We start from the raw sequence: 11,223 nt of genomic DNA on the forward strand, positions 1-11,223 counted from the left end.
CAAACTATGAGCATGAACATTGTAATTGCTGACGCCTCCTTTCATCTTTTCCCATTCCTGCCCCCATTTAAGTCACATCAATTCTTCCATGGAGGATCTCAAACAGTGAGAATATCTAGTGCTTGAAGCAAAGCAACCACTAACTCTTCGGTACCATGGCAAAGCAGGCAGTTAACTCTATGACCTCGGCCATGGCTGGGGAGGTCATCAGCAGGGTGTTCTCCAGGCTGATACAGAGGTATGGTAAGCATGCAACCACTGCCGATAAGTTGCAGCAGTTGGAGATGCTGCTAATAAAGATCCACAGTGCCATCGAGGCGTCTGAGAAGCACATCATTGAGAACTCGTGGCTGTTGCAGTGGCGTGACAAACTGGCGGACGCCGCCAAACAGGGAGACGAGGAGCTTGCCAGCTTCCAACAGCGGTTCAAGGATGTCCAAGAGACTAGCAACACCGATGGCAACGCGCTGCAAGATGAAGCAGCCTCTGCTGCTGCTCCTCCCATTACTGCTGTAAGTGCACTGTCTTTCACGAGGAATTCTGTTTCCAGTATGATGCAGGGCATTCGCAGCGCTAGAGAAATGCTGTTCTCCAGCGACGACGATGATATTGAAAGGCTGAACAAGGTAGTTGGAAGGTTGGAGAAGCTCTCGCCAGATATTGGGGAATCATAAGATTGCTTCACTTCCAGGCCTTGCCAAAGGTATGGCAAAGACCTGGCACTACAGCTTTTCCGACTAAAGTTCATGGACCAACAAAGAAGATCAGTAAAATGAGAGAGAAGACAGCAAGGCGCTCTATCTCGGGTGGGTATTGCTTTCCTGACGAACTACCGACGGAGGAAAAGATAGTAAAAGAAACGTCAGCTCAGTGCCTCGAGGAGGAGGAATCTGAACATTTCAACTCAAAATGTGATCCAGCACATCTCCAAGAGGGACAACAAGGAGCGCCCCTGCAGGATAGACTCAAGGCAGCATTCGCTGAGATCTGCAAGGCTGTCGAGCTGGCTGACAGTCGTGACATAGAAGGCCTGGAGTGGCTAGCGTATTGGGCTGGCATCCTGCGGGAGGCGAAGGAACAAGGCAGTACCGTCCTCGGCGCCATCAGCGCATGCATGGATGACAAGGAGTTGATGGTGGGATGTGATCCAGAAAAAGATGAACTCAGCGGTTTCGTGCATGGACTGGAGAGCTTAGCTAGGGATGTGGGAGACTTCAGCAAATTGGTGTATCTGTTTCCGGCGTGCTAGTTTCATGTTATTAATCATGGAATCCGGTGTGTAATCAAACTATGTTGTCTGTGACAAAATACTTCAAAGTTCAAATGGAGCAAATCATCTGTAAAATACTCCATAACATAATATTACTGATAAAAAAGTGTGTCCTGGACATCCTGTAAATATCTGAAGAATCACTTGCTTCGGGAGACGGTGACAACCAGAAAGTCAGTCATCGCCCCAACCTAGAGATAGTAAATGGTTGGCTAAGTGTATTGCAAGAAATTTCTACCTGCCCGCATGACCACATCCACATGATTCAGTACTTTTTTACACCACACAAATACATCCATAAGTTTCATGGGTGATCTTGTGGACTATATAAGGAGCTAGGAGATGCAAGGGGGCAGGGTGGAAGCATACGTAGGAGGAAAACAGAGGAAATAATTCTCGCAGAAGAAAAAGAAGATGAGCAAGCAGCAGGGCTTCTATGCTCGCTCTCTTCTACTGGTGACGGTGCTGGTAGTTTTGGTCCTTCTTGCTATGCCTATAGCTTCACTGGGACTTGATATAGGTATTCTTATGTTTTTCACATAACTGGTATAAATAAATCTTCATTCCTTTCCTTGTTTTACTAACATGACCTTTTCAATCACCAGAAAGGTATTTTTTTTTTGTTTAGAAATAATCCAAACTATAGAAAACTCTGGCCAAGTTACATACGGAATTTATTTATTTTATTGTTTGACATCGGCATCAGTATGCCATTCTTCTTCTAGATGTCATGCATGCCTTGCAAGGTATTTTTGGACATGCATAAACTATTGCCTTCCCATTGGAAAACTTCTCGGCGGCTTCCAATTGGCTTGAAATCTACGATTGAATTTTCTTTCGTGCCTCCTCTCATCTCTGTTCTGTTTTATTAACATTTTTCCTTGCATAAAAATGTATACATGTCGATACATTTAATATCCTTTTCATGACCCGAGGCATGCTATGCTTCCATTATTACGTATTGCATTTTGTTCCAATGGAAATCAAATTATATTTTCGTTTAAATTTATTATGCCATTTAAAATTATTACATCAAATTTTATTTGAAATTAGCTATTTTACGTATGGTGTCATTGTATTGAACTTTAAATCTTAGCCTTTATAACCCATAACATAATCAAATGGAGTAGATAATTTAGCCTATATAGATAAACGTGGTGGCCTTTTGTCCTTTTTAAATAAAATAATACTAACCTGAAACTATATATGCTAACCTGAAAATTCTATGTTGCTGTATTTGTTCTGATCAGGAAGGCGAGGTTTAGGTGATGGTCCTGTAGTCGGCCAATCTAGGGGCAATACTGAGGCTGGGGGTTCTGCGCCCGGGAGGTTCTGCCGTTTCCGTTTTTGTCCACCACCAGCAGCATCGGTTTCCCCGTGACCACACTGGCACACTGCATAGTCCCATACTCCAATAATAAAGTTCAGTTTGCAAGAAATACAGTATCTATACCCAATAAAACTCCGTTAATTACAGTTTGAGAGGACTATCTGGTGCCTGCTAAGAATACCTAATTAATGTGCTCCTTGGAGGACTGTTGCCGTGTGTGAAGAACTGCAAATATCTGTGCCGATTAGGTTCTCATGAAACTGTATAGGAGTGGACGATCTTCGTAACAAAAAAAAGAGAACGGTTTGGATCCTCTGCCTGTGAGCCTGTCTGCACCACAACTCTCTTTTTTTCTTTATTTTTGAGAATACACTAGAACTCTTCTGTGCTACGGGTACTTGGGTATGATTATGAAGTGGGGGAGTGGGGGAGATGGGCTGGAATTGAGAAATGGGCCTTGGGCTGTTTGTTGTTAGACGTTTGGGCGGTGCTGGTACTTTCATAGGAAACAACTCACATAAGAAATTGCGAAGTTGCCAAAAGGAAAAGGTTACAAATTTGTGGCAGTACTGTCGTTCCACATCCGGCCGCATGTACGCTTCACTACGGTGGGTCTTTACTCTATAAGAGTTTGGTACAAGTATTTACTCATGACTGAAACATTACATGTATCTGTGACAAATTTGAGACAAGAATTATGAAACGGAGGAAGTAAAGTTCTATACCCATGATGTGTAGATATGGTAATGGACAACCCATGCCACTTACCCGTATACACATTTGACATGTGAGCTAACATTGTTCAAATTTGAACTAAAACCATGACAAGAATTTAGGAACGGAGAAAATACGCATTATATTTCAATGTATCCCCCATATCGGCCAGACCACAAGTTCAAAAGTCAAAGCGACATGTAGCATATCACACACGGTCCGCGGAAGGGAAACCAGATGCCGAATGATGAATGATCTAGCCTGAGAATTTCCAACTGTACATCTTTGTGAAAGGGCTCTGTTGGAGTACTCTGAGAAGGGACCGTGCGGGCGGGAGAAGCGATTCGGGGAAAGATGGGAGAAGGGCGTGGACACAAAGAATCAAAAGTCGCTCGGAAGAAATGCAGGCGTCCTCTCGATCGATCCTCTGGTCTCAAACCCGCTGAAAAATGAACAGTCTCCTCTAAAATTATGTGAATACTTTAGAGATACCTTGGCCATGTTTTTTTTTTCTTTTTCTTTTTTTTAGAATCAGCTTAGCCATGGGCTGTGCTGATACTGCGAGACATCAACTCTCAAAGACGAAACAGAACCAACAGATGGCCGATGTGCAAGTTCTTCAAAAGCGGCAAAGCGACATGTAGCAGACACGGCAAACCGGCCGCTGATCCGCGGGAGGAAAACCAGACCAGGTCGAATCAATGATCTGGCAGGAGATTTCCCAACAAGCCAGCTTTGTCAAAGGCGAGAATCTCGGCCGGCACTAGCTACTACTTGCCGCACGAGCAGCATCATCGGTCCAAAGCGACGGGATTCCGGGCCGTATATATCGACCGAAAAGCTACAACGAGATACTACCACGAATCTACGAAACGAAGAGATTTGTAGAAGCAGAGAAAGCCAGGAGAAGAAGAAGAACGTGGACGAAAAAGCAAAAGTCGCAGGATGACTCTGCACACAAGTGCTGCACAGTGCTCTGACTAATCTGGCATTCAGCTAGCTAGTTGCAGTTGACTGGGCAGGATGTCAATTGGCAAGGCATGAAGCTTGTTCTGACTTCCATCCATCTTGTAAGTGATCGCGTGTCGCTTTGAACATCAACACGACGTCCGGCGCGTGCTTCTAGATGCATACTACTGTGCGTCGCTATTAAAAAAACCAAGAGTTTTATTATGATGAAAGTGTTTTTCATGGCTACTCAAATGCTAATTAGGTAATGTCATTATCAGCGTGATGACATGATGCTAAGTCAAACGCTGCCAATGTAATTTGGTTGAGCTTGTAGAAAAACAATCTAGTACTTGCTCTGTCCAACAAAGGATGTGTCAACTTTGACTAAATTTGAATGCATCTATACACTAAGTCATGTCTAGATGCATCCAAATTTTAACAAACTTGAGACATCTTTTGTTGGACGAAGAGAGTGGAAGAGAGTGGTATGTAACACTAGAGAAATGCGACATGAAAATATATTTGGAGTAATCCTAATTATGCTAGTTTGGTATAAACTTGATCAAATTAAATTGCCAACGTTTGACTTCAGACAAATCCAAATATACAAATATTTCAGAATAGATATATAATAGGTTTTTTTTAGAGGATAGATAGTATAACAGTTTTAATATTACACAGGTAGCCAACGTTACAGATATTTTTTTTGCGGGTAAATGTTACAGATTTTTTATGGCACATACAGTAGTAGGATGACTCAGGCCTATTAATATAGGAACCTGCTCTGTTTGTTCCTCCTCGTTTGCAGCCGTGTGCAACGGAGTCTAGTGGGCTTCCACGAGCACGAGAGTCCACCAAATCACCAGCTTTCCTAGTCATAAAATCGAAGAGCGATTATTGTGTTGCAATGAGTACTGATGTGTACTCCTAGTAATCAATTTGGTGGAATTAGTCCACGACTTAAATTCAGCGGTTGACTAAATAACACAAACTAATTAGTAGCTTCCCACTACGATAGAAGCCCCTTTTGGTCCATGATAGCAGTACTGTTTAATTAGAAGCATAACATCCACACAGCATCAAGACTGTAATTAAGCATTCTATCAGCAAGACTAATAGGAGAACTAATCAAAGATACATTCTCAATTTGCTTTACATGTGTTGCAGTTGTAGCATTAAGATTTAATTAAGCAGCTTCTTGCCTATGCCTTTGACCAACTAATTTAAGTTCTTGAAAAGCACTGCAAAAAATATATACTTAGTACTACTGTTATTGAGTCATTGAGTCGGTAGGGAGCATGCCTATGTAGACTTTCACTTTCTGAAAAAAATTTCTCTATTTTATCCCTCCAACATTAGATTTAGGATCAACCTAATCCATGTTATAGCATGCTGATGCAAGTCAGCAAGTGTCGGATTAGTAAAAGCAGTGGGTGTTTGCCGCCGTGCACACTTGGACTTTTTATCATCTTTTCCAGTCCAAGGATTAATTTTTTACTTGGAATTTACCTTGACTATTTGAATTAGTGTGCCATCAAAAGGAAAGCTATGGACGATTTAAGAGGTGCGCCCAATTACCTCCTTTTGGAAAGAAAAGGACCCCGAAAGCAATCACACTAGCTAGACCATTGACCTGTGTTAATACCATTTCATTGGTTAGTAGTACCACTAGTGCTCTGCTTTTTGTAAATCTTCTGAAACGGGGAAACCAAGATAGAAATTTTGGAGCGGCTCGAAATTAATTAATTACGTATGCACTTGTGGATGAACCTAGATGTCTTTTAATTTGGTCAACACTGTCAAAACGATGTCACGATAAAATCGAAGTCCATATGTATATGCATCAATATCCTACTACCGTTTTGTTAACTAACAAACTCTAACAACCATCGATCTCAAGATAATGTTTGCATATAGTACTACATTAATTGGTTAGGGTTAACAAGTCTCACCGCAAGTTGGAAAGATATACTGAAGTATTTCGTTTACATACTTTGTAACTTTAGTCGTCATGTTAAGTTGTTAAATTAACGGTGGCGAGTAGATAAATACATGTGTGCATCATGCCTGCAGAAGATTTGGTAGATCGCTAGCTGGTTGGTTCTGTCCAGAAGCTAGCACAAGGGAGCATGTGCAAGACATCAAAAGGTTAAATATAAGTAAGTTAGCCTTTTGGTTACCGCATGCTACTCCATTTCGAGTGGCAGTTATCTCCTGTTTATATGTGTGGATGACGATAATGCATGCATGTTCTATAGTGTACTGTACTGTAGTACATGTGCCGTAGCACATGTTAGGTTAAGCTGTTGCATGCACACTGCAATTGTCTTTCCTGATTTTTCCAATTTATATACCTGTCTTGTTCTTGTTCTTCTTTTTTTTGCAAAGGCAGTCAATTATACTACTCACTGCGTTCTATAATTCTTGTCGAAATCTTACATGTATCTAGACACCTTTTAGGAATAAATACATTTATTTTTAGGCAAATTTGAGACAAGAATTATGAAACGGAGGGAGTACCTGTTAGTGACACGGCAAAATACTACAGTAGATACTGTAGTATGGTTAAGTCTAATTAATGAAGTTATATCTTGCTGCCTGCCTTTGTCAATAGCATGGGGTGCAGTAACATCAGCTAGCTAGCTGGATGCATGCAAGCAAATTACTCCATCTGTTTTCAAGTTGTAAATCACAAGTATAAAGTATGAAAAAAAAAGTATGAATGGTCACTTCACTTAATTAGTATCGGTGGTAACGGAATTAACACAAAATGTTTTAAGCACCCTCAATTGACTTGTCACTGATCAGCAGGTTTTTTAAACAGATTAATTAAGGACAAGGAAGAACTCAATCGCAACCAGCCTTTCATGCTCGATCAGCTTGATGGCGATCTTATCCCCTTTTGTTTTCATTTGCATAATTCAGCAGCAGGAGTTGGTTGATTGTTGGGGCTAGCTAGCTAGTGCAGTGATGTGATGAGGACGGAAAAGGAGGTGACCTAAAAGTCTACCATGGACATTCAATTTCCAGCCCCCACACCAATACAAATGCGTGCTTATTTGCAAGTCAACGAGAAAGGTTTATCAAACGTACACAGGGTCCCATCGCTATAGTGCAATGAAATTCCCATCACGATGACAGATCTCTATAAACGTACGAGTCCTGGATCCAGCTCCAACTTCACAAATCAAGTAAGACTCGACAGAACCCACAAATTTTCCATAGAGAGAACTTATATACAGTATCGAGATAAATTCACATTCATTTTCTAGCTTCAATCATACAAGGTGGTGTTATTTACAAGTCAACGAGAAAGGTGATGCAAGGGGGTCCTGTATATCGTTCGTGCAATAAAATCGGCCGAATTAATTCGCATCATAATGGCAAGTCCAGATCTATACGAGAGCCTAGCTTATATATCCAACCCCAACATCATATATCAAGTAAGAATCGACGGAAGTGCCATATTTTTTCCATAAGGAAAACTAGCAAGACCAATTCACATTCAATTGCTAGCTTCACTGGTAGCTTTTGCAAGGCAACTAGACAGGTGGTGCGAGGGGGTCCTATCATTTGTGCTATAAAATCGGCCGAATTAATCCCATCGGAATTGCAAGTCTCGGAGTATATATACAAGCCCGTGTTATAAACACACACACACGCACGTAGTACACGCTCGGTTCCGCCAGACTTCAGTCCGGGTCGTCCGATGGACCGAAGCGCGCAGATCGAGTCGAGCGAGAGAAATTAACCGCAGGAAATTCCGAAATTGCCTGCGCCGGCGCGTGCGTCATTTCTTCGTCCCCGACCGTGTCGTCCGATCCTCTGTTTCGTTCTTTGCTTTCACGTGATCTCAATCCAGCCAGGCAGCGAGCTGCTTCTGCGGCTCCGATCGACCCTCCGCCACTCAATTTATTATGGTTCTTGTCGCATAAACCTTGTTTCCCGCACACACACATTCTCTGTCTATGAGTATCTTTTGTTTTCTGCCTTTATGTGATCAGTGGTTAATTGTCTATGCACGTTTTCTAATTCCGCGGTAAAAAAAATCTGGCGAACAAGACAAATCTGACTTTGTATCCTCATGGTCGACTTTTATTTTCCACCAGATGATGCATATGTTCCACAAATCCGAGTGCATGTACGTGGATTTTTTTTAGAGCTACTGACAGTACGTGAAGATGTCACGTCACGTCTCCTTATTTTGCTCCTTGGCCAAACCAGGTTCTATCGTGCTCGAAAAAACACACACAAAAAAACAGGTTCCATCTGAGGTAGTAGTACGTACTAGTACATGATTACATTTTAACTGGCACGTATACACCTACATAACCGCATGTTGTCCGGAGATAAAGACACCTCAAACATATTGGAGCAAGAGGGTAATTAGTAAAAGTTGAACGCATACGAGAGTTGTAGAACTCCGTATGACCGTATATCCTCTAGCGATGGACAGTAACAGGGTGATTAATGCGTAAAGCTAAGCTAAGCTCCCCGCCGGCCACAACTTTTAAACGCCATGATTACCTCGAGCCGGCGACCAGCCACGCACGCACGGCGCCCAGCTGCTCCAACCATGTGTTAGTTCGCCACGCAATTCAGGCTCCAGCGCTTTGACATCCTCCTCCTACCACGTACGTACGTACGGGTACGTAGCAGTACGAGGTGACAGCGTGGTGCAGTGGCAGTGCTGCCACACAAAATTACAGGAGAGGGTTTGCGTGCGCAGATAAAAGCTGGCAGAAAGAAGAAGAAAACAAGTTAATGCCATTGCCATCTCGATATGAGATCTCGCGTTTTGTTTTGGCATGCACGTTTGCCCTTTGACCCGGGGCATCATCCATTGTGGCGTCGCCAATCAGTTTGTCGACGCTTGCTCTTGCGTTTCGGTCGGCCTCAGCGTTCCGCGCGCCTCAAGTACAAAGTACAAACCCGGTAGACTGTCTCTGCTGCCAGTTTACGAGCGATTACTTACTGCCAGTGCCAGACACGGAGGAGGACCGGGCAGGCAGGCAGACAGCGGCTGCAGAGAGGAAGCAACAAGCGCGTCCGGCCGCCAATTAGCGTATGCCACTCTGACTGACTTTGGGTCGGGTGCCTGTGGAGCGCAGCCATTTCGCAGCGCGAAAGGTTAAACAAGAGGAATCCGGAATCCGGACCTGTTAGGAGTCGCTCTGTCGTGTCGTCGCTGCTGCTCGTTGAACAATGACCGTCAACCAAGACCATGTGCCAAGTACTCACTCTAAATACCACTGCTCCACTCCATGATGGTTCTTATAAGTAGAGCATGTTAGCTAGAGGCGCTCCGGATTAGTCGAGCAGTACTCACTTTGTTCCCAGAAACGGAAAGACAGAAGACGCATCTGGAACAGTCTAGCTAGCGTGAAGCTACTCACTTGGAGCTCAACGTCAAAAGCCACCGCTCAAACGCCGCTGGAGCTGGGGGGAGCCTGTACCCAGCCGCGGGATAGGAGAAAAGTCAAATGGCAGCCACAGATTTCGGTCGAGTTGTCTTGTGCATCAGCCCGATCCAACGCCAGCCGCTTGTCAGCTTGCGGACGGACGATTCCTGGAACTCGGAGCCAGCGGACGAAAAAGAAAAAGAAAATCTACCCACCCCTCTGACTTGTGTGCGTGCACTGCGTGCGTGGTGCAGCAGGTGAGCGAGCGGCGCGCCCCCACGTGACCCCAGCAACAACGCACGCACGCACTTCCTCCCGGCAACCTACCAACCACTCCAAAAACTCGGCCAACGAAACAGTCTGCACACAAAGCACATACTGTAGTCTGTCCCTTTGCCACGTCGGACCTAGCTACGGTGGCACCTTCAACGCCATGTACGGTGGTGGCATTTTCAACCCTTTTCCTTCTTCGAATGTGGTTTTTTAGAGATCACCGGGGATAAATCCCCGAATATCATTACTAGAAAAGGAGAGGTTACATTGTTGGCACGGCGCGAGGACAAGTAGTCGAGCCAATATCTGGCGGCTATCTTCAGGCTTCCTGATACGATGTGACCACGTTTCAGAATCATCTAGTATGATATTATTAATTGTTATATATTGCGGAAAATAACACTGTTTGTTGAGTCTCAATTCTTCCATAGAATGGTCCGGACCATCGTTGGCTAGTCCCGATGCCAAGTTAGCGCCAAACGGCTTGGCTTGAAGGGCAGTAGCAGAGTAGGCGGTCTCTTGTCCCGGTGACGATTTTACAACGGGGTAGGCGCCTTCGGTGATGGTTTGATTGCATCGCAAGTTACTTCTGGTGCCTAGTCTGTCGGTACAATACAACCATCCGAAGATTTTCACCTTACAGAGGCAACTCAACCTCCGCACCCACTATTGGTCTTTTCCGTATGCTAAGATCAAGCATTCAAGCACGTTATGGATTGCATTATACTCTAGCAAAAGGCAAGATGCGGTGGGTAATTTTAGAGATCCGGATCATTGACCTGGTATGACCAAAATATCCACGCCAATAATATTCTAAACTAGTACTAGTAAATTGTACCATAAAAAGCCTCGTGGAGAGTGGCTCGGAGAAGAGCCACCTGGATAACCATAGAAAAGGACGACTTCCCGTTACCAACAATGACGACAACAATTTGACGAAGTAGGGGAAGGTGACGCTAAATAATGATTTTTTGGTGAGATAGGCTTGAGGTGTTTGTTTCAAGATCATACGAGGCATCCTGGCGGATTCAATCTATCCATGAAAGGTTTCTTTCATGTACATGTAAGTCTTGCCTTTTTTTTCACAAAATATGTAAATTATATAATAAACAAGAATTTAAAATTTACTTTTTGACGTCTAATTATTTCGGTTTTGATTTGTGGATGGAGAACAATCGACGTGTTTGACCGTCGGATCTTAATCGAATGATAACGTGTAAGAGATGAAATGTAAAGATGACTATGAGATCTTAATTCAGCGATTGAAATACGATCAACTGAGA

The sequence above is a fragment of the Brachypodium distachyon genome, chromosome 1, assembly GCF_000005505.3.
Source record: "Brachypodium distachyon strain Bd21 chromosome 1, Brachypodium_distachyon_v3.0, whole genome shotgun sequence".
Lineage (NCBI taxonomy): Eukaryota > Viridiplantae > Streptophyta > Magnoliopsida > Poales > Poaceae > Brachypodium > Brachypodium distachyon.